This window comes from Ipomoea nil, unplaced genomic scaffold, assembly GCF_001879475.1.
Source record: "Ipomoea nil cultivar Tokyo-kokei standard unplaced genomic scaffold, Asagao_1.1 scaffold1734, whole genome shotgun sequence".
Lineage (NCBI taxonomy): Eukaryota > Viridiplantae > Streptophyta > Magnoliopsida > Solanales > Convolvulaceae > Ipomoea > Ipomoea nil.
Window position 1 is genome coordinate 333,140 of NW_017618162.1, and position 24,876 is coordinate 358,015.

Genomic DNA, 24,876 nt, shown 5'->3' on the forward strand with positions numbered 1-24,876 from the left:
TATGGGATAAATGCCCAAGAAGTGAGCATTAAGTGTGATAATACAAGTGCTATAGCAATCACACACAATCCAGTTCTACACTCTCGGACCAAGCACATTGATATCAAGTATCATTTTATTCGTGATCATGTTGAAAAGAAAGATATTGCTCTCGAATATGTTAATACCGATGATCAATTGGCAGATATACTCACTAAACCTCTGAGTGAGACAAGATTCTCTCTTTTAAGGCATGAGATCGGAATGATTGAAATGACCTAATATGTGATGTTACTTCACTATGCTTCATAATAATTTACCATATCTTTTCATGTACCTTTGTTTTCGTATCTCTCAAGCAAGAAAGTGTCAGTATCCAAAAGATTTTGTATAGATCTCCACGACACTTATTTGCCTATAAAATAGTTTTGCCATACATAAGACACACTCACTTCTTTCTAAGTAACAGGATTGCAGATATGAACAAAGAGAAAGGAAAAATGAACGAAGCAGAAAAGAGGGCTACCCGTCTGAAGCATCACTTACAGGAAGCAAGCAAGCTCCCTAATGCCACCATCAAAAGCTTGAAAGAAGAAGGAGAGATGATCAATGTAACCTACTCAATGCCTAACCCCGAAAAAGAGACGCTTGACACTATTGTCAACGAATCTAGGGCCAAAAGGAGGTATCGTCTGGAACTAGCCAGTCAGGAGGCCTATGAAAGAATCATGATGATGAAGAGCTCCAACAAAGACTCTTTATCGTCACCAACCTCTCGATGGTATCCCTTTCCTGAAGTTCCTCCACCCAATGTTCAATCCTATGAGGATTTCTCCAGGGTCCACTCTCGGGTCACAGATCAGCCACCCGAACCCACTCTCTCTCTAGAAGAGTTGGATGAATTCGCCAAAACAACAAATCTGGCTGATGTGACTGATGAGATGACCCGATTGGAACTTCACGTGCCCTATCGTTTCCTTTGAACCGTAGTAGGTTGAGCTTTTTATGTTTAAGTCTCTCTCTCTCTTTCTATCCTGTATGTCATGATGGCTGTGTTATCCAAATAAATGCTTTGCATAAGTTCTTATAATTTCGGATCACAGAAAGGTTTACCGTTATGTGCATTTATTGCAAGTTATATCTGGTCAAAAAGAGTTCAAAAATTCATTATGAATTTATTGAATGCTAAGCACATTGGAACTCAGGCCGTACAGGGAATCAAAATTTCAGTCCAAACTGAAATCAGCCTTATCTTGAACACTGTAATGAGCATTGATTGCAATATTGACGGATTTACGGCTAAGCCCCTTAATCCTTGGCTATAAAAAGGGAGAGAATTTCACATAATTCTCACCATCCTCTCTTTCTCTCTCTCAATGGCACCTAAGAAAAGGTTCACAAGAAATGACTCTCGCAAGCTCCAAGAGGCCTCTAGGCGCCTCAGGGAGGAGCAAGGTGACTTATATCCAGGCAATAGTCCTAATGTTCCTATCAATCTCGTCTCTGATTCAGACTCATCGTTTCAATACGATGATATGGCTGGATTCATCGTTGAATCAGAGAATGAAGAAAAGATCCCAAAAGAATGGATTGACAAGGACTACATGGCCTTTCTGGCACAAGAAAATTGGGAAGAGAAGTATGACAAAGATGATGAGGCTGAGTCCTCCACTGGTTCCGACTTTCCGCGCTATAAAAGATGGTATAGGGAAGTGTTTGGAAGGGTGAAGAAAGATAAGCCTGAATGTTCTTCATCCAAGAAGGTTGAGAGGAAGAAAAAGTGATTTTCTGAAAATCATCATCTATGTTTATGTATCTTCTCTTCTCGTTTGTTGAATAAAAGCGTGCCTATCTATGTGCTAATAAGATGTAATGTCTTATCTGTGTAACCTTGCTGACTGTCTTAGACGTTTGTTCTGATCGAATCTTACTCGAATCTTTCGGGTAACTATGTTGATTATTCAGCATGAATCTCTCGGGCAACCTTATGTACATCTTATGAAATTCTGAACAACATTCGGGTTTTTGAATCGTACTCAAGACGCTACCTCTTCTTGAATCTGAACCGTTCATAAAGTTTCATTGGGATCAAATGGCCGAGAAAATCGCCTCTATCCCACTAGTCTGACAGGACAAAGACGTGCATTTAATACACTTCTCAGCACTTGAGTGCTTTTTCTCTCTCCTCATTAAATGAGGGAATGATCGTTTCAGATCTGCACACGTTCTTATCACGTAACCATGATGATCAGTTACCTTTTGAGGAAGAAGAACCGCTGAATATTTTTTTTTTTTTCAAATAAGTTTTCTTAATGGGCTGTTTTACGAACACCAACCCGGAGCTTTATAAACCCTGCTCAAACCTTCACTCCGTCTGTTTTACATCTCTCAATTTTCATCCCTTCCCCTCAAAAATCTCTATAGTCAAGCTTTCTATCATCAATGGCGGCTCCTTCCGAAAAGAACCCAGAGAACCCTGAACCATCATCCACTCCAGTTATACCAAGCTTTCCCACCGAAGACATAGAGTTTATCAAGTCCAGAATTCCATTTATCGTCGGAGGAAGTATGTGGGACGAAGAAGGGTTTCGTAAGTATGTCTTGGATAAAGCCTTTGGAGATCGGATAATCGCTCTTTTACTTGAAACAGGTTTATTTGGTTTGGTAACTCACCGCTATGATGAATGGTACCCTCTTGATGTTACTCAGTTTTATTTGAATGCTTATGTGGCTTCTGATTTCTCAAGCATATCTTCAAGAGTTAATAACAATCATATTGTGTTTACTGCTGAGGATATTCGATCAACTTTTGGGTTTCCCAGACGTGATGAGTCCTACAAGTCCAATCTGGTATATTATCATCTGGATCCGGAGGATTTCTATGAATCCATACGACACAAGGAGGCACCTTCCAAAGATAAAATCTTTTGGCCTCTCAAGAAAAAATGGTTCCGGTTAGATTATGAGTTTGCAGTAGACATCTTCAACAAGATTGTGGACCACAAGACTTCTGGCACAGATGATGTCACAAGGGAAAAACTGAAAATGCTGCACGCTTTTCTTCATGAGCATAAGGTTGATTGGTCCAAAATCATTTTCCACAACATCGCTCACACCATCACATACAATCGCAAGAGCCCTGGAGACATTGCAAAGAAGATGGGCTTCGATTTCATTATAAGCCATCTTCTTACCACAAAAGGAGTGATTCTACGTGCTGGTGCTCCACCTGGTCAAAAGGTCTGTCACATGAAACACAAGCCATCCGGATATGACAAACAGAAGGCATTGGAATTGGGCATTCCTCTTGAACCCAATCTACCCAAAGGGAAGTCCAAACGAAAGTTAAAAACCCCCAAAGCTGACGAAGAAGCTCAACCAAAACCAAAACGGCAGAAACAAGAAAAACCCTCTTCTCGGGTTAAGTCTCAAAAGTCAGACACCACCCAATCAAAGACGAAAGTTGATCCTTCTCTCGAAACCTTGATAGTGCAGAACTCCTCTGAAGATGATGATGATCAACCTCTCATTCGTCTAAGCAAACGAAGTCGAATGAGATCTGTTCAAATTCGGGAACCCTTGTCAAAAGAAGCAACTTCACAGGGGGAAGATATTTCGAAAGCAGCTACCTCTGAGGGGGAACTGAAAACCTCTCTGCCCGAAAGCAGTCCCATTGCTCACAAACCCATCAATTCGAATGCATCTCCTGTTCCTCATTCACAAGAGCCTATCCTAGCAGAGCAACTCCTACGAGAGTTGACTCAAGACCCTGCTACTGTAGAAATGGAGGGAAGATGTCAAAGTTTTCCACAAGAGCCGGGCTCTCCAGAAAACATCCCGAAAGCAGCCTCAGATGCTACAACTGATGCTCATTCTCTCCCACAAGAACCTACTATTGCAGAGCAGGTAATTCTGACACAAGAACCTGCACTAGTAGACGAGATAACAGCTGCTCAAACATCTTTTACCCCGAAACCATCTGCTCGTCAATCTTCTCCAGACCAGTACACCCTTGATAAATCTCTCAGAGAATCGATTGAAAGAGATTACAATCGAGTTCTACAATGGCACAAGTGGCGCACGGCACCTCTCAGAGTCTTTCTCGAAACTTTTGAAGCCATGATCGACGAAGAAGAATTCGCACTTCAATGGCTTGAAACTCAGGACGTCACAAAGGCTGTGCGAATTGAGGAGATCCATCGAGTGTACTCTTATAGAATAACTCATCGATCTCTCGGGAAGGAAAAAGCTCCTTTGGTAGTACCTCTTCATAAACCTCCAATGGATCCAGCAACTGAAGCCGAATTGAAACAACTTCGCTACATCATGCTACTATCCAAAATTAAAGCCCAAATGGCAGAAGATCATCCTCGAGATCCCAAAGGAAGTGCTAGTGGAACGAAAGATGTTCATGGCAACGAAATCGTCGAAGAGGATGAAGAAGAAAGTGAAGACGAGAGCAATAAAGACGACAATGAAGATGATGTCAATGATGATGAAACAGAAGACGACAACAGTGATTCTGATGATGATAATGATGATGACAATAATCCACAAGGAGGAGAAGGTGCTGAAGACGAAGAACCAGAAGATAGCCACACTATCTTGGTCGAAACAGACTATGCTAACTGCCCACAAAGACCACCTCTCTTGAAAATACCATCTGAAGACGAAGACTCGGATGAAGCATCCAGTAAAAATCCAATTCACTCATCACGTGTTATCATTCCAGTTCATGAGGACAAAAAGGAAGCCTCACCTGAACCTGGCCACTCGATGCATGGTGGAAATCTGGAAGCACCACATCATGACGAACACAGGAACTCTTCTCCAACACACATTGAGGACGATTCTATCGCTGAGTCCCCACGGACCATTATGAACCTCATGCGAGAAACTGTTCATTCAGCTGAACTGATTCACAAGCAATATCTCGCCCTAAGGGAAAAGGACACGAGAGTATTGGATGACTTGTGTCAAAAAGTCATTCTACTCCTTGATGTACAATCTCAACCGCAGCAACCGAATCCTTCTCACGACAAAGCTCTTAAGCAATTGGTAAAAAGAGTTTCTGATCTTGAGGAAAGTTCAAACAAAGTCGCTAGGCAGCAACACGAAATTAAGCATTCTCATTACGGCCTCAAGGAACGTGTTGACCTAGCTTGTACCAAGATTGACACTTATCAAGACAATTCCTATCAACTTGGTGAATATGCTCTTCAGATTCTAGGATATGCTCAAGACATCCTGCTTGCAATCAAACAAATCCCCTCTGTACCTCCTTCTGCCTGCGCTGATGATGCCAAAAAGGGGGAAAATAGGGATAATGACAGAGATAAGGATGATGACAACCAACCAAGAAGGGATAACACGAAAGAAAAATCTTCAGAAAAGCGAGTCTCTCCTCACAAAGTCTCGGGTCACTCTCATCAACCTAAGTCTCGTGGACAGTCTCATGATCAAAGACGCTATGGTCGCACTCAAGACAGACCTCACAAGGCTCGACAATCTTTCGGCTCTGAAGCCAAATATCTCTTCACAGGACTGTCAAGAAGAGATCAAGCAAGTCTAAGACAAAGGCTCATGAAAAATACCTCAGTTACCATGGATGGCATTGGAAACTTCGTGGACTATGTCCCATACGAAGAAGGAAGCGGTAAGAGGTTTGAAGGTTGCAACAATCCCATCTGGTTGAAGAAGAAAGACAACCACACGAGGCAAAACTACATGAGCACTCAGAACGAAAGGATTAAAAGACAAAACAAGGAGTTGTGGGAAAAACACGGTGAAGAGATCAGGAGAAGAGATGATGAAGCTAGAGAAAGAGAAAGGATTAAGAATCTCATCAAAGATCTATCAAATATAACCAAAGACTCTCCTGATAATGTCACGTTCAATGCAGCTTTCAAAGTGCATAAAGAGTCAGGCAAGAGTTATCAGGAAGGAATGAATTCGTTTGAACTGATTTCCTGGTGGAAGTATGGAGTAGTGGATGGCAACAACATTCGAGAAGCCTACAACAATTACACGAGTTTAAACATCAAAGGAGGATATGAAGAGCTCGTCAGAAACAATTCAATCAGGACTTTCAGAGCAAGAATCAACGAGAAGATAGACTACGAGAGAACACAAAGAAGACAGGAAGAGAAGGACAATCAAGAAAGAAAGAAGGAAGCTCAGCAAAAGTTGAATCTTTTAGAAATGTAAGTTATCCTTTATTTTGACAGAGTTTTTGTAATGACTTTATCTGAATATCTATGAAACTTTCATTGTCACACATCTCGTGTCACTTGTCTGAGTTAAAAAGTCCTTGTCTTTATTTCTGCTGCTTCTTCGTAGAAAATACTTGTAAACTCTCGATAATGGCTGTGTTTTTAATAGAATTATCCTTAAGGAGCACTTTCTCAGCCTTATAAGAAGAGTATAGGTTTTGGCATCATCAAAAAGTGGGAAATTGTTAGGAACCATGTATTAGGATTTTGATGATACCAATTTAATGTAGAAAGTAGACCCCTAACTCTTTCGTTTTTATTGTATCGCTACTTTCGTTCTAGACGAAAGTTGCCATAACTCATATGTAATTCGTGTTAAGCTAGAACAAACACACGAAAGGAGTTATGAATAGAAGATAGGCTGATCAAGACGAAAGAAGACTCCACAGCAACGAAAGAAGGAGTTGTCATTAAGAAGACAGTTCTTTTCAACAAGTATTCTTCTTCTCATCAACAAGAAGAATGTTCTACCTGTCTGATGTGACAACATCCTAGGATAATAAGGACCTCAACTCATGGGACACGCTACCCGAAGAGCATTTAATGAAGTTGTACTATCTCTGGAGCTAAAAGACAAAAGTCATCAGATCCTCCATACCTTCAACGGCTACATAGTACAAACCCATTTATGAAGCATTAAATGCATGAGGCTCCATGGTCCTTGTCCAACAGATAAAAGGTTTAAAAATTCATTTCCCTCCAACGGATGAATTTTCATCACCTATATAAACCAACCTTCATCAACTAAGAAGGTGCTGGTTCATTTTATCACTCTACTCACTCTCTTGCAAAAAGCTCTTAAAAGTGACAAATCTCAAAGCTTTTTGTGAACCAGCTAGTTAAGGTGTTAAGGCATTTGAAGTAGATCATCCATCACTGCCCTACATCTTGTAAGAAGTCTTGCACATTTGAAGCAATCATCACACACCTACAAGACTTCACAGTTGGAGGAATCAAGAAATTCTTTCTCACCAACCTCAACTTAGAAGAAGAAGTTGATAGAGGCGGAGTAAACTCTCGGAGTTGAAAAACCTTCAAAGGCTGTCCGGCTTAGTGATCAAGGAAGTCTTTGTGTATTTGTACTAAAGAAGTGATAGTGCAATCCTCCCAGCAGTTGTGGAAGAAGAGTGGAAGTAGGCAAAGTTTGGCCGAACCACTATAAAATCTCGTCTCGCTTCTCTCTTTACTTACTGGTTTAGTTTACTGCTTGCATATCATCCTTTTCATCACTTATCTCATCTTCTCATCAAACTCGTGCAACCCTCTCTTAATAACCTTTCCGCTGTGCTTATCCTCTCAAAAGTGTTGTCAAGGTTTTTCTGTTAAAGAATTTAAAGAAAAACAAGAGTCTATTCACCCCCCCCCCCCCCCTCTAGACTCATCATACAATCTATCGGGACCAACATAATGCATTTACCGGGAGTCGAACCCGGGTCTATTGCTTGGAAGGCAATTATCCTAACCGTTGGACTACAAACGCAATTTAATTATATGGTACTTTCTTTTTATAACGCTATGATATCTACATTCTCAACCGGGAATGTCATAATGTTAATGAGAATATGAATTATGTAATTTTCGAATCTCTATTTCTAGGTGAGGCCTAAGCGCATATCCTTAAACAATTCTTGGATTCAATGCAATATTTCATCTTGTTTGTCTTCCTTAGGTTTGAACCAAAGATCTTCTTTTGAAATTCAATGAGTAAGTTAAAAACATTAAATAATTAGCAGAATATTTTTTACAAAAGTATACACTGACGGGGTCCATGTGTATTTATGAAAAAGTAAGTGATATAATAGAGGGTAATGTTTAAAAAATAATAAAAATGACAAAAATCAAAATAATACGAAGCCTTCATTTCAAGTTTCAACAACCGATTGAACCAACTTGTTTTAGTAGATATTTTAAAATTATTAAGAGGTGAATAAATTGATATGAAAATTTCTAACTGGTAAAATATAAAAGTTTGTTTAATAGAAGTGTGAATATTAATTTAATTTTAAAAAATAAATATAAAATGGAATTTATATAATAAATTATTAAATTTGAAAAGAGTTTAGTCCATAGGGTTGCTTAAATCGAGAAGCCAAACCTAACGACATAAAGCTCTAGGGCCGCATCTTAATGAATGCAAAGGTAATGCATTTGCGGGGAGTCGAACCCGGGTCAATTGCTTGGAAGACAATTATCCTAACCGTTGGACTACAAATGCAATTTCATTATATGGTACTTTCTTTGTATAATGCTATGACATCTACATTCTCAACCGGGAATGTCATAATGTTAATGAGAATATGAATTATGTAATTTTCGAATCTCTATTTCTAAGTGAGGCCTAAGCGCATATCCTTAAACAATTCTTGGATTCAATGCAATATTTCTTCATGTGTGTCTTCCTTCGGTTCGAACCAAAGACCTTCTTATGGAAATCAATGAGTAAGTTAAAAACTATAAAAAATTAATAGAATATTTTGTTACAAAAGTATACACTGACGGGGTCCATGTATATTTATTAAAAAGTAAGTGATAGAATAGAGGGTAATGTAGAAAAAAATAATAAAAATTACAAAAATCAAATAATACGAAACTTTCACTTCAAGTTTCAACAACCGTTTGAACAAACTTGTTTTAGTAGATATTTTAAAAATTTTATGAGGTGAATAAATTGATATCAAAATTACAAACTGGTAAAATATAAAAGAGTTTAGTCCATAAGGTTGCTTAAATCGAGAAGCCAAACTTAACAAAATTAAGCTCTAGGGCTGCATGTTTGGTTTGCTTAATTCGAGAGGCTTAACGAATGCAAAGGTAATGCGTTTGCCGGGAGTCGAACCCGGGTCTATTTCTTGGAAGGCAATTATCCTAACCGTTGGACTACAAACGCAATTTCATTATATGGTACTTTCTTTTTATAACGTTATGACATCTACATTCTAAACCGGGAATGTCATAATGTTAATGAGAATATGAATTTTGTAATTTTCGAATCTCTATTTCTAGGTGAGGCCTAAGCGCATATCCTTAAACAATTCTTGGATTCAATGCAATATTTCATCTTGTTTGTCTTCCTTAGGTTCGAACCAAAGACCTTCTTATGAAATTCAATGAATAAGTTAAAAACAATAAATAATTAACAGAATATTTTGTTACAAAAGTATACACTGAAGGGGTCCATGTATATTTATTAAAAAGTAAGTGATATAATAGAGGGTAATGTAGAAAAAAATCATAAAAATTTAAAAAATCAAATGACACGAAACTTTCATTTCAAGTTTCAACAACCGATTGAACAAACTTGTTTTAGTAGATATTTTAAAAATATTAAGAGGTGAATAAACTGATATCAAAATTACAAACTGGTAAAATATAAAGGAGTTTAGTCCATGCTTTGCTTAACGAATGCAAAGGTAATGCGTTTGCCGGGAGTCGAACCTAGGTCTATTGCTTGGAAGGCAATTATCCTAACCGTTGGAATACAAACGCAATTTCATTATATCATACTTTCTTTGTACGCTATGACATCTACATTCTCAACCGGAAATGTCATAATGTTATTGAGAATATGAATTATGTAATTTTCGAATCCCTATTTCTAGGTGAGGCCTAAACGCATATCCTTAAACAATTCTTGGATTCAATGCAATATTTCTTCTTGTTTGTCTTCCTTAGGTTTGAACCAAAGACCTTCTTATGAAATTCAATGAGTAAGTTAAAAACAATAAATAATTAACAGAATATTTTTTACAAAAGTATACACTAACGGGGTCCATGTGTATTTATGAAAAAGTAAGTGATATAATAGAGGGTAATGTATAAAAAAATAATAAAAATTACAAAAATCAAAATAATACGAAGCTTTCATTTCAAGTTTCAACAACCGATTGAACCAACTTGTTTTAGTAGATATTTTAAAAATATTAAGAGGTGAATAAATTGATATCAAAATTACAAACTGGTAAAATATAAAAGTTTGTTTAATAGAAGTGTGAATATAAATTTTATTCAAAAAAATATATATAAAATGGAATTTATATAATAAATTATTAAATTTGAAAAGAGTTTAGTCCATAGGGTTGCTTAAATCGAGAAGCAAAACTTAACGAAATTATGCTCTAGGGCTGCATGTTTGGTTTGATTAATTCGAGAGGCTTAACGAATGGAAAGGTAATGCGTTTGCCGAGAGTTGAACCCGGGTCTATTGCTTGGAAGGCAATTATCCTAACCGTTCCCCCTTTTTGATATATATCCTTCTACAATATATTCCTAACAATTTCCCCCTTTTTGATGATGCCGAAACTTATACCCATGTCATTTGGCTATGTCAAATTTTTGAAAAATAATCTTTTTGTCCAATTTTATTGCGACTAGCCGTTTGACGGGTTTAACACGTTTAAGACCTAGAGATTTTAATTTTGGACGGTCCTAAACGTATATTGAGACTATAACGCGGGGTTGCGTATTGAATTTTATCTTTTAATTTTTCTTCCCCCTTTCAATTTTATTTTCTCAATTATACGCCTCACATGCAATTACTAAGTCCAATTTAAAATCTTGAGACTTTAAAGCAATTAACATACTAGACAAAGTAAAGAAATAAACCATATGCTTGCAATTTATATAATGTTCCAAAAAGCATAATTCGAACAAGCTAGCTATTATGTACACCAAAAATTGAGGCTTCAAAATTTTACCTCTTGCCAATTAAGGCATTCACGTGTGCCCTTAATTCCTTGAAGTCTCGTTTCTTTCCTTCGAGTTGATATGGTGCGGTGACTTGCTCGGTAACATAATTTCCATAAGCTTCTTGAACATTGTCACCCCGTAACACTCCGGCTTGGTACCAAGCAACGCATTCTTCAAAAGATCTTCCATCCACCATTTCGTTGCTTGTGTGCCCAAAGAATGTCTCCAACTCTCGTATAAGCTTCAACTTGTTTTCTTCATAAATTGATCTTGAGGGTGTTGATCTTTGGCATCCTTGTTGGCTAGGAAAATCCATGCTTTGAGGGGTCATCAAATAATCCATTATTCTCCTTTTTCCTCGGCCTTGAGCTCTCGGTGTGGGTGTGACTCCTCTCGGTGCTCCTGGAGGTCTAACAAGCTCAACTAGTGGCCGTTGTGACGACGGTCCAATCAAATGGTTCACCAAATGACTTGGAGCTCCTCTAGCTCTTTCCCCCTTTTCGGCAGCATCCACATAATGTTGGAAACTCGCCGAAGCTTTGTCTTGGCTCTTTTGGACTCCAATTAAAAGATCATTGTTCACGCCAACTTGATGTAGTAGAGCCTTCAATTGATTCTCTACTAATCGTAGCCTCGATTCATTCTCTGTTCCTTTTTTCCCTAAGTCAAGGAACATCTTCAAGACTTCCCTATTTTGTTCTTCTTGCTTGGTGGACATTGTGGCCATATCACCTTGGATTGATCCCTGTCCAAGTAACAAGGATTCGGCCCTTTCATAAGCTTCCTTGTGAAAGTCATCTAATTTGGTATCAACATTACCAAATTGATTTTGGACTTTCTCAAACTCTTGAAAGACATCTCCTTTCAATTTTTGAATTTCTTTTCGTACATCCCCAATAATATTTTCTTTCAAAGTATCAATATTAATGGATGAAGAATGTACCTCCTTGTGTGGTTCCTTTCGTGGTTGTCTTGGCATGGATGATTCCGGTGGTTCCACGTATGGTGCATCCTCAAGACACAAGGGCTCGTCAATTGTAGGAATGAGTGGTTCGGTAGTGGCAATAGGAATCGGTACGGCACGGCTTAGTGGCAAAGGTGACACTTCAATTTGTAGCACATTTTCTTGTTCCTCCATTCGGCTTTCATCATCAACATTTGCTTCCAAATTTTCATTCACCGAATCCGTCACATCCGTAGCCATGTGGGGTGAAATAGCATCAAAACTAAGGTTGTCATCCCCAATATTCGAAGGAAATGGGTCCAATTCTTGCAAGCTTCCTCCTTCGGTCTCCTTCAAATGTGATGCTTCCCCATGTGTGCCGTGCACTTCTTCTCTAGAAATGACCAATGCTCGGGCAATCTCATCACGAGCAAATCCATCTATTGTCTCAACGGCATTTTCGGGAACTTCTTGAGCCACTTCCTTGCCCCGACTAATAGCAACTTTCTTAATAAAGCACTCATTAATCACCGAAAGCCTAGTCGCGGTAGCAAGATTTCTTGTTCCAATCCATTGTAAAGCAAACTTCTCCAATTCTAGAGTATCCGGTCCTATCGTTGTAGCAACCGAATTATGATCACTTAACCTCCAATTTCTCCAAACTCTCACACGGTCAAACTCCTTTATCAACTCACTACTTGCCCCATAAGTTGGAATGTCATCTACACTCCCAACTTTACTTGGTAAAACCACTTCTTCATTCGGGTTTGGGGTGTGAGTTATGGGTGCGGCTATGGTGACAAATTGATGGCTACAAGCATCATCATTACTTCTCCCATGGGTATTAGATTCCCCGTGACTAGTAGCTCGGTTAGAAGGAGGCTTTTTGGCTAAGGAATGGGTTGATGCATTTGCCGGTTTTCGTTTTCGGATATTGGCTAGGGAAGGATCAACCGGGATTGGGGTTCGAAAAAGGTAATTTTGGTTTTGTATGGGTTTTGGTTTGGATAGGGCAACACCTTTCAACTTCAACAACTCCCCAACAACAAAACCGTAGCCAATGTCATTAGGAAACCATCCATTCACCAATGGTTTTGCTAGCCTAATTTGATCAACTATTCGGCCATATATAAACCGTCCCCAATCTACGGCAACAACATTCACAATGGCATGCATCAAAGGCAAATTTTTCTTAGTAAAATAATTCCTACTAGAATATTTGCACTCAATAGTTTTATGCACTATATCAAGTAGGATTCCATATTCGTGCTTCAACATAACCTTAAAGTCATTAGTACACGTCTCGACTTGTGCGGTTTCGTGTCTAATTTCACTCCAAAAATAATTTAAATCAAAGCCGTGATCTTCCACTTTCAACAATTTTTCCTCCAATCCAAAATGAGTTCTCACATCATCTAACTCGATTTTTAACACAACTCCTCCAACAGTAGAATTTATAACACCATGTTCGACAAATGCGTGTCTATAAAATTCTACTACTTCATTCAAATAGAAACCATCATACTTGAAAGAGCGAAATTTCAATAACCCACTACTTTCAAGAGAGGTTAAGATTTTTACCCCCAAGTCTTGGTTTTGGATGAACTTGATGTAGTCCTCAAGGTCCATGATCATCCCTCGAATTACCCGAGTGAGTTTCCTCGATCCTTCTGCTCCAATTGGGTTTTGAGCTCCTTCCATCTTGATAGAACAAAAATTAGGGAATTTTGAGATGGGTTTCGGCAGTCCGAAAAAAAAATGGGTAGAAGGAAATGGGTTTTTGGTTGTGAGAGGTTTCAAGGACAATGGTGAGGGTGGGTAATGGGTATTTGGGTGTAGAATGGATTTTTGTGGGAAATTTGGGATGGGTTTGATTGAATTGAGAGATTTTCATGTTTTGCTTCTTCTTCTTGCATGCGCCGGCGGTGAGAGAGGGAGGAAGAAGGAGATGATCTTCTTTCTTCTTTTTCTCTTGGAGGCAAAATAAATGCCTAGCGAAATTACCATCTTGCCCTTTAGTTGATAGAAAGAGATTGTAGAACAATTGAGGGCAACCTCGAACTTTCACTGATTTAAATTTGCCAACTCAGATTTTAATACTCCATTTGTGGGTACATAGCGCCAAAAATTAAGCTTTAATTTGCTGCCACCTGTAGATGTTCATGTAGCAAAAATTTCTTCGACACAAAATTGTTAGAGCAATAAATCTTTTCATGCTAACAATTTAATTTCGACATCTGATAAATCTGAGAATTAAAATTGATCGTCCAATAAAATCAATTTAAACAGATAAGATCAAAAATGATGCTAGATACATTTAATTTTAAAAAGAATCACATCAATTTGACTTAAGCAGGTGAAAATTAAAATTAAAGCTGATGACCATTCAGACTGACAACTCAATTTGCATGAACTGTTATTAACTTTTTAGCATAGCTTATCATCAGATCATTCCCCCTAAGTCATATAATCTCACCACTATCATGATGCATTCCCCCTAACTTTAATATCTCTTTTAGCAATTAAAAAAAAAAAAACCAATTTCTACGTACCAAAGTTCGTAAGATAAAATTACTAACATGTACACAAATAAATTGTAACACATTAATTAAATTAAATCACGTTGAACACATAGGTAACAAATTTCATGCAAATCACGTACATAAATTTTTCGAATTTAAAAGTTTCGAAATACTTAGCTCATTTCGATCATTCCCATTTCGTGCCTTTGAGTTGCAAAACGAGATTCACACAACGGTTTTGTGAGAATGTCGGCAATTTGATTTTCTGTGGGAACATGATCGATCTTCAAATCTTTCTTCTCGACGTGGTCTCGTATGAAGTGATGTCGGATGTCGATGTGTTTGGTTCGCGAGTGGAGCACAGGATTTTGGGTTATTGCAATTGCGCTAGTATTATCACATAAAATACTAACATTTTCGCATTTAATCCCATAATCCAACAATTGTTGTTTCATCCACAAAATTTGTGCACAACAACTCCCAGCTGCAATATATTCGGCCTCGGCAGTGCTCGTAGCTATGGAGTTTTGTTTCTTGCTGAACCAAGAGACCAATCTTCCCCCTAAGAACTGGCATGCCCCTGAGGTACTTTTTCGGTCTATTTTACACCCTGCAAAATCTGCATCTGAATAACCAGTTAGTGTAAAATCTCCTTCTTTGGGATACCATAATCCCACATTGATTGTTCCTATGAGATATCGAATTATCTTCTTGGTTGCAATCAGATGACTTTCTTTGGGCTTTGATTGGAATCTTGCGCATACGCCAACCGAGTAGGATATGTCTGGTCTGCTTGCGGTTAAGTATAGTAACGATCCAATCATCCCTCGATACATCGTTTGGTCGACGTCTTTTCCTTCATCATCTTTATCCAATTTTTGAGATGTACTCATGGGAATTTTGACTGAGGATTTTCCATCTATGCCAAACTTCTTGATAAGATCTCTTGTATACTTGGCTTGATTTATGAAAATTCCTTCTTCAAGTTGCTTGACTTGCAGTCCCAAAAAGTAATTTAACTCTCCCATCATACTCATCTCGAACCTGTTTTGCATGAGCTTGGAAAATTTCTCACGTAAAGATTTATCAGTACTTCCAAAGATAATATCATCAACATAAATTTGTACTAATAAAATGTGATTATTTTCTTGAATTCTAAAGAGGGTTTTATCGACTAGACCTTTGGTGAATCCACAACTAATTAAGAACATTGACAAGGTGTCGTACCAAGCTCGCGAAGCTTGTTTCAACCCAATGTCTTTTACCTCAAAACCGGGTGGTTGTTCGACGTAAACTTCTTCTTCAAGTAAGCCATTAAGAAATGCGCTCTTTACGTCCATTTGATATACGATGAAATTCTTGTGCGCTGCGTATGCTAGGAATATCCGGATTGCTTCGAGTCGTGCGACGGGGGCGAAAGTCTCATCAAAATCAATGCCTTCTTCTTGTGAATACCCCTTCGCAACTAATCTTGCTTTATTCCTAACAATGACGCCATCTTCGTTTGCTTTGTTCCTAAAGACCCATTTGGTGCCGATTACATTTTGGTGCGTTGGTCTTGGAACAAGTTTCCATATGTCGTTGCGCTTGAATTGATCTAATTCCTCTTGCATGGCATCTATCCAACTTGGATCGGCTAATGCTTCGTCAATTTCCTTTGGCTCCAGTTGTGATAGAAAGCATGAGAACATTGCATCTTGTTGTTGATTCCTAGTAGATGATCGCGTCTTTACTCCGTCACTTGGATTTCCAATGACTAAGTCATGTGTGTGACTTCTTAGCCATTTTCAATTTGGTTGGAAACTTGTTGGATTCTCAGAATTTCCTTCTTGTTGGAATACTTGTTGTGATTCCACTTGTTGTGAATTGTTGACAGGTGCATCTCCGGGTTCATCTACTGGAGTTCCTTCTTCTTGAATTCTGGGTGCAATTTCGGTTGTAGGTGTGCGTGATATTTCGGGTGTCACATAGGATATTGCCTCAATTTGGTGAATACCCATATCACTTGATTCTTCTACTTCCTGCAACACATTATCTTCCAACATATCATTAGAAATGATTAAATCACGATTACCTTTACTATCTTTGCCCTTTTTGTCGTGATTTTCATCAAACACAACGTGAATCCGGCGAGTACGACTTCTTTCGTGGATTCGTCTTTGACTTGACATTTGCCTTTGTAGAATTCTACGAGATATCCTTTGTCGCAAAATTGACTTGTACTAAACAAGTTAAATTTTAATCCTTCGACATAAGATACGTCATCAATTTGTAGAACACTTTTCACAATTGCGCCGGTTCCTTTTGTCATTCCATATCGATCGTTTCCACCGAAAACTACTTTTGGTCCTTCAATACTTTTGAACTCAACTAGACTAGCTTTATTGCCGGTCATATGTCGAGAGCAACCGCTATCGAAATACCAAACTTCCTGCAAAAAAGATTAATTTGCTTTAGGTACCCATACTTGTTTGGGTCCTTTTGTGTTAGTAATTTTTGGCATCCAAATCCACCTAGATCCCACTGATCCAAGAGTAGGTGATTTGTAACCATTAAAAACTTTATAATCGTAACGCACTTTCGAATAATGATTCGGTGCGGGTTGGGAAGCTGATAGTTGCTTGATTCTATGAAATAGAGCAAATCTGGACTTGGTCTATGGTTTGATTTCAAGCGACCAATCTTCTTCTGAGGGATATAATCTCCCAGCCCCAATTCTCGGATTTCTTCCCATATTCCTATGAGGTTTTATTGCACTAGACTCATTGGTTCTCCTTTGAGATACAAATTTTTGCCTTTTAAAATTTTGTTGTCTTGCCATGATATCATTGTGTTGATTCGGCCTTGCAACAATTTTCTGGGCATTAATTTTGTTTCCAACTCCTTGTCTCATTGTGCTATGTTGACTTTTCACAAATTTTACCACTGGAACTTTATTAATTAAAGTAGTAGTAGAATTAGTCAACTTTTGAGGGGTTTTAGAACATGATGGATCGTAGCCTAGTCCGGCTTTATCTCCAGCGGGTTTTTGCATGTTTACCATTTTATCCATTATCTTGGATGAATGCGTAAATGATGCGATTACTTCCCGAAGGTTATGTTCTCTAACCTCTCTAGCTTTGCACTCTTCTTGAAGTCGAACATTTTCGGCTTTCAAATTACTCATTTCATTTAGAGCATTCTGCAATTTTTGTGACATTTTTTCCTTTTCAAGAATTAATGTATTATTGCGCTCTTTGATTTGAGTATGAGTGGCCATGACTTTTTGACAATCTTCCATAAGACTTTGAAAAGATTTTTGAGTCTCGGAAGAGGTGTCAACGGAACTAAAGGAACTAAAAGAACTAGAAGATACCTCTTCGTCGGTTTCACGCGCCATATAGCATTCCTCATGTTCGGATGTTTTGCCCATTAGACATAGTAGCGCCGTATCTTCTTGTGATGAATCACTCTCGTCACTAGATGATTCTTCGAATTCACTTGCTTCTAATGGATCGCTTATTAGTGCCTTCCGTTTGTCTTTTTTGAATTTCTTATCTTTTGACTTGTACTCAACCTGTGAAGAGTTAGAAGTATTCGAATTTTTGTTCACCTTGGGATGTGGACATTCGGCCATAAAATGTCCAGGCTTTCTACAATTGTAACACACATTTGTGTTATCTTCGACCGTTTCCCTTCTTGATCTTCTATTCTCTCGAAAAGAATTTCCTTGTGGTGATCCTTTGTTCTTTCGCATGAATTTCTTGAATTTCCTAACAAATAAGGAAAATTGTTCGTCAGATAAAAAATCACTATTTACGACTGACCTTGATGTAGACGGTTGATCGGCCATTAATGCGGATGTTCGTTCATCGCGTTCTTCTTCAACTCGTGTCTTCATCTCGAACTCATACGCCTTTAGATCACTAAAGAGTTTATCCGTAGATAATGTCCTTAGATCTCTATGATCGCGCATTGTGGTCACCTTCATATCCCAATTTGTAGGTAGTCCGCGTAACACTTTGAGCGATATTTCCTTCTGGGTAATGGTCTTTCCCAGATCCGTGATTTCTCCAAGTATTTTGATCAATCGAGCTTCCATGTCGGAGATGCTTTCGTTCGGTAGCATTTTGATATCTTCGAACCTTTTCATGGCGATGGTTAGTTTGTTGTCTTTTTCTTGTTCGTCGCCTTCAACGATGCTTATGAGCGTGTCCCATATTTCTTTTGTCGTGGTGCACTTTCGAATTTTTGGGAATATGGTGTCATCGACCGTTTTGAACAAAATGTCCTTGGCAATATTGTCCAAGTTATTTCGTCCTCTGTCTTCCTTTGTCCACTCCATTTTTGGCTTTGGAATATATCATGGAGCATTTGGATCTCGTGGGGTAGCGGTATTAGCTTCCATAATTTGGATAGGACCATTTGTGATGACTTCCCACATTTCATCATTTAAAGCAGATAAGTGCACCTGCATACGTATTTTCCAATCATCAAATTTATCAAGTGAGAAAAGCAAATTTTGAGCAAGAACCATATCTCTCTTCATTTTGAAGTTTTCGAGATTTGTCTAGCAGTCAAGAAATGACTCAAATAGACAACCACTCTGATACCACTTTGTTGGTCCCGAAAGGGTGGTGAGAAGTCTAGAGGGGGGTGAATAGACTTCTCTAACTTTTTCAAACTTCTTCTGCAAACAACACTTTGTAACTTCAACTCTAAGTAACAAGCATAAACAAGTATAACAACTTAGAGTGTGCACAGCGGAATTGTAACGGCAAAGTGTTATGCTTTAAATTGTGTCGTGCTCAAATAGAGATTTTATACATGCATCACGTTAGAGCCACTTAGTATAGATGTAGGATGATGTATATAAAATTTCACTTGCATGCAAACGAGGGAACTATCAAACCCAGACAGATAAAGATACGCAATAAACCGTAATGGGTTAGTTCACAGATAATATAGGCATGCACGAAATATATATGAGCAGTAAGTAAATAGAGAGAGAGATTTATAGTGGTTTAGAGGTGGTGTAATCCTCCTAGTCCACTCTTCTCCTTTCACTTCAAGGAGGAAATTCACTATTCTTCAATCACCCAGATACAATAGTGAATAAGTGCCCAACGACACTTCTCCGAGTGCTTCGCACAAAGCTACACTCCACCAAGGTTTTTCGCAAGCTCCTCTTGTTACTCCGCCTTCTCGAGTACTTCGCACCAAGCTGTACTCCTACACCACGAGAACTACGCACAAAGCTACGCTCTCACCGGGTTTTCACAAGCTCCCCTTGTTACTCTGCCCGTTACAACCGAGTGCTACGCACAAAGCTACACTCCAACTGGGTTTTTCACTCTCCCTAGTTACTCTACCCCTTTTCTACACTTAGTAGAAGATTTACAATGAAATACAAAGATTTCTTCTCTCAGACTTGAATTCTATCTTATATAGCTCAATATACCACTTGATGATTGATTGGATAATTTTCTTTGTTGTTCAAGTGTTTTCTGAATCTCTGTTAGATTCGTGCTTGTCTTCAAGTCTGCTTGGGCAATTTATAGCAGATGAAAGCTATTTGCCCGTTGATCAACTTTCAATCTCGATCGTCCATTTTGAATTGTAGTTGATCAATTAATTTTGCCAACTTGGTCTGCAAAAATCATTTCGCCGTCTGTCAGAAGATTTAAATAAATTTGCCGTTGCTCCTCTTTAATCTGACAAAGCTTTTTCCTTGGCATGGGTAGCCTCCAAATTTGAATTTCTCTGGCATGATTTTTGTTGAATTATTGATCTGATGTGGCAAGTTGATCAAATAATTTATCTGCTGATTCTTGCTTGAGTAATAAAAAGATCTCCTTCGTATATCAACTTCTTCTTCTCCTTCGACTTCTTCTGCAGAAACAGAGCTTCAAAATAATGTTTCTGTCTAATTCTATCATGATGTCATAGCTTCTTTTGATGAAGTCATGTGCCAATAGTATATCATGTTCCACCTTGTATCATGGACTATATATCATGTTCCACCTTGTATCATGGACCATATATATCATGTTCCATTTCATATCATGAGCTAGCTATCATGTTCCACCTTGTATCATGGACCATGTCTGCTGGGAATCCAATTGATACAATCCAAGACTTAAATTCTTTTGACTTATCTCCTCCACGTGTTCTCCACTAGCTTTATCACATTGTGATGTCATTACCCGATAGTCGTGACGTCATCACCCGATAATTCTCAACTATCATGATGAAAATTGTTCTTTCATGATAGTATAACCTGATATTACTATCATGATGACATCATCTCTTGATATTGCTACTTCACGATAGCAATTCATCTTTACACCAAAATTGTTTTTCGTAGACTCCATGTAGGCTTCATGGCAGTGGCGCACTATACTTGGTGAACCAGAACTGACTCAAATAAAATAAAATTGGGGTCTACAAAATACATTTGGCTCATCAAAACTTCTACAATGTATTCCTAACAAAGACCTTCTTATGAAATTCAATGAATAAGTTAAAAACAATAAATAATTAACAGAATATTTTGTTACAAAAGTATACACTGAAGGGGTCCATGTATATTTATTAAAAAGTAAGTGATATAATAGAGGGTAATGTAGAAAAAAATAATAAAAATTACAAAAATCAAATAATACGAAACATTCATTTCAAGTTTCAACAACCGATTGAACAAACTTGTTTTAGTAGATATTTTAAAAATATTAAGAGGTGAATAAATTGATATCAAAATTACAAACTGGTAAAATATAAACGAGTTTAGTCCATAAGGTTGCTTAAATCGAGAAGACAAACTTATGCTCTGGGGCTGCATGTTTGGTTTGCTTAATTCGAGAGGCTTAACGAATGCAAAGGTAATGCGTTTGCCGAGAGTCGAACCCAAGTCTATTACTTGGAAGGCAATTATCCTAACCGTTGGACTACAAACGCAATTTCATTATATCGTACTTTCTTTGTATAACGCTATGACATCTACATTCTCAAACGGAAATGTCATAATGTTATTGAGAATATGAATTATGCAATTTTCGAATCCCTATTTCTAGGTGAGGCCTAAACGCATATCCTTAAACAATTATTGGATTCAATGCAATATTTCATCTTGTTTGTCTTCCTTAGGTTTGAACCAAAGACCTTCTTATCAAATTCAATGAGTAAGTTAAAAACAATAAATAATTAACAGAATATTTTTTACAAAAGTATACACTGACGGGGTCCATGTGTATTTATGAAAAAGTAAGAGATATAATAGAGGGTAATGTATAAAAAAAATAATAAAAATTACAAAAATCAAAATAATACGAAGCTTTCATTTCATTTTTCAACAACCGATTGAACCAACTTGTTTTAGTAGATATTTTAAAAATATTAAGAGGTGAATAAATTGATATCAAAATTACAAACTGGTAAAATATAAAAGAGTTTAGTCCAGAAGGTTGCTTAAATCGAGAAGCCAAACTTAACGAAATTAAGCTCTGGGGCTGCATGTTTGGTTTGCTTAATTTGAGAGGCTTAACGAATGAAAAGGTAATGCGTTTGCCGGTAGTCGAACCAAGGTCTATTGCTTGGAAGGCAATTATCCTAACCGTTGGTCTACAAACGCAATTTCATTATATGGTACTTTCTTTGTATAATGCTATGATATCAACATTCTCAACCGGGAATGTCATCATGTGATTAAGAATATGAATTATGTAATTTTCGAATCCCTATTTCTAGGTGAGGCCTAAACGCATATCCTTAAACAATTCTTGGATTCAATGCAATATTTCTTCTTGTTTGTCATCCTTAGGTTTGAACCAAAGACCTTCTTATGAAATTCAATGAGTAAGTTAAAAACAATAAATAATTAACAGAATATTTTTTACAAAAGTATACACTTACGGGGTCCATGTGTATTTATGAAAAAGTAAGTGATATAATAGAGGGTAATGTATAAAAAAATAATAAAAATTACAAAAATCAAAATAATACGAAGCTTTCATTTCAAGTTTCAACAACCGATTGGTTGGTGAATAAATTGATATCAAAATTATAAACTGGTAAAATATAAAAGAGTTTAGTCCAGAAGGTTGCTTAAATCGAGAAGCCAAACTTATAACGAAATTAAGCTCTGGGGCTGCATGTTTGGGTTGCTTAATTCGAGAGGCTTAACGAATGCAAAGGTAATGCGTTTGCCGGGAGTCGAACCAAGGTCTATTGCTTGGAAAGCAATTATCCTTACCGTTGGTCTACAAACGCAATTTCATTATATGGTACTTTCTTTGTATAATGCTATGACATCTACATTCTCAACCGGGAATGTCATAATGTGATTAAGAATATGAATTATGTAATTTTCTATCCCTATATCTAGGTGAGGCCTAAACGCATATCCTTAAACAATTCTTGGATTCAATGCAATATTTCTTCTTGTTTGTCTTCCTTAGGTTTGAACCAAACACCTTCTTATGAAATTCAATGAGTACGTTAAAAACAATAAATAATTAACAGAATATTTTTTCCAAAAGTATACACTTACGGGGTCCATGTGTATTTATGAAAAAGTAGGTGATATAATAGAGGGTAATGTATAAAAAAATAATAAAAATTACAAAAATCAAAATAATACGAAGCTTTCATTTCAAGTTTCAACAACCGATTGAACCAATTTGTTTTAGTAGATATTTTATAAATATTAAGAGGTGAATAAATTGATATCAAAATTAGAAACTGGTAAAATATAAAATTTGTTTAATAGAAGTGTGAATATAAATTTTATTTAAAAAAATATATATAAAATGGAATATATATATAATAAATTATTAAATTTGAAAAGAGTTTAGTCCATAGGGTTGCTTAAATCGAGAAGCAAAACTTAACGAAATTACGCTCTACGGCTTGCTTAATTCGAGAGGCTTAACGAATGCAAAGGTAATGCGTTTGCCGGGAGTTGAACCCGGGTCTATTGCTTAAAAGGGAATTATCCTAATCGTTGGACTACAAACGCAATTTCATTATATGGTACTTTCTTTTATAATGTTATGACATTTACATTCTCAACCGGGAATGTCATAATGTTATTGAGAATATGAATTATGTAATTTTCGAATCTCTATATCTTGGTGAGGCCTAAGCACATATCCTTAAACAATTCTTGGATTCAATGCAATATTTCATCTTGTTTGTCTTCCTTAGGTTCGAACCAAAGACCTTCTTATGAAATTCAATGAGTAAGTTAAAAACAATAAATAATTAACAGAATATTTTGTTACAAAGTATACACTGAAGGGGTCCATGTATATTTATTAAAAAGTAAGTGATAGAATAGAGGGTAATGTAGAAAAAAATAATAAAAATTACAAAAATCAAATAATACGAAACTTTCACTTCAAGTTTCAACAACCGATTGAACAAACTTGTTTTAGTAGATATTTTAAAAATATTAAGTGGTGAATAAATTGATATCAAAATTACAAACTGGTAAAATATAATAGAGTTTAGTCCATAAGGTTGCTTAAATCGAGAAGCAAAACTTAACGAAATTAAGCTCTAGGGCTGGTTTGGTTTGCTTAATTCGAGAGGCTTAACGAATGCAAAGGTAATGCGTTTGCCGAGAGTCTAACCCAAGTCTATTACTTGGAAGGCAATTATCCTAACCGTTGGACTACAAACGCAATTTCATTATATCGTACTTTCTTTGTATAACGCTATGACATCTACATTCTCAACCGGAAATGTCATAATGTTATTGAGAATATGAATTATGCAATTTTCGAATCCCTATTTCTAGGTGAGGCCTAAACGCATATCCTTAAACAATTATTGGATTCAATGCAATATTTCATCTTGTTTGTCTTCCTTAGGTTTGAACCAAAGACCTTCTTATGAAATTCAATGAGTATGTTAAAAACAATAAATAATTAAAAGAATATTTTTTACAAAAGTATACACTGACGGGGTCCATGTGTATTTATGAAAAAGTAAGTGATATAATAGATGGTAATGTATAAAAAAAATAATAAAAATTACAAAAATCAAAATAATACGAAGCTTTCATTTCAAGTTTCAACAACCGATTGAACCAACTTGTTTTAGTAGATATTTTAAAAATATTAAGAGGTGAATAAATTCATATAAAAATTACAAACTGGTAAAATATAAAATTTGTTTAATAGAAGTGTGAATATAAATTTTATTTAAAAAAATATATATATAATGGAATTTATATAATAAATTATTAAATTTGAAAAGAGTTTAGTCCATAGGGTTGCTTAAATCGAGAAGCAAAACTTAACGAAATTACGCTCTACGACTTGCTTAATTCGAGAGGCTTAATGAATGCAAAGGTAATGCGTTTGCCGGGATTGAACCCGAGTCTATATCTTGGAAAGCAATTATCCTAACCGTTGGACTACAAACGCAATTTCATTATATGGTACGTTCTTTTTATAACGCTATGACATTTACATTCTCAACCGGGAATGTC

At 36.9% G+C, this 24,876-nt stretch overlaps 3 non-coding genes across 3 annotated transcripts; all 3 read right to left on the reverse strand.

Moving 5' to 3' along the window:
* Nucleotides 1–7,659: 7,659 nt before the first annotated feature.
* Nucleotides 7,660–7,731, reverse strand: TRNAG-UCC. The gene has a single exon. It is a non-coding gene; the product is annotated as a tRNA-Gly (tRNA).
* Nucleotides 7,732–8,394: 663 nt separating this feature from the next.
* Nucleotides 8,395–8,466, reverse strand: TRNAG-UCC. The gene has a single exon. It is a non-coding gene; the product is annotated as a tRNA-Gly (tRNA).
* Nucleotides 8,467–9,066: 600 nt separating this feature from the next.
* Nucleotides 9,067–9,138, reverse strand: TRNAG-UCC. The gene has a single exon. It is a non-coding gene; the product is annotated as a tRNA-Gly (tRNA).
* Between the last annotated feature and the right edge of the window lie 15,738 nt (nt 9,139–24,876).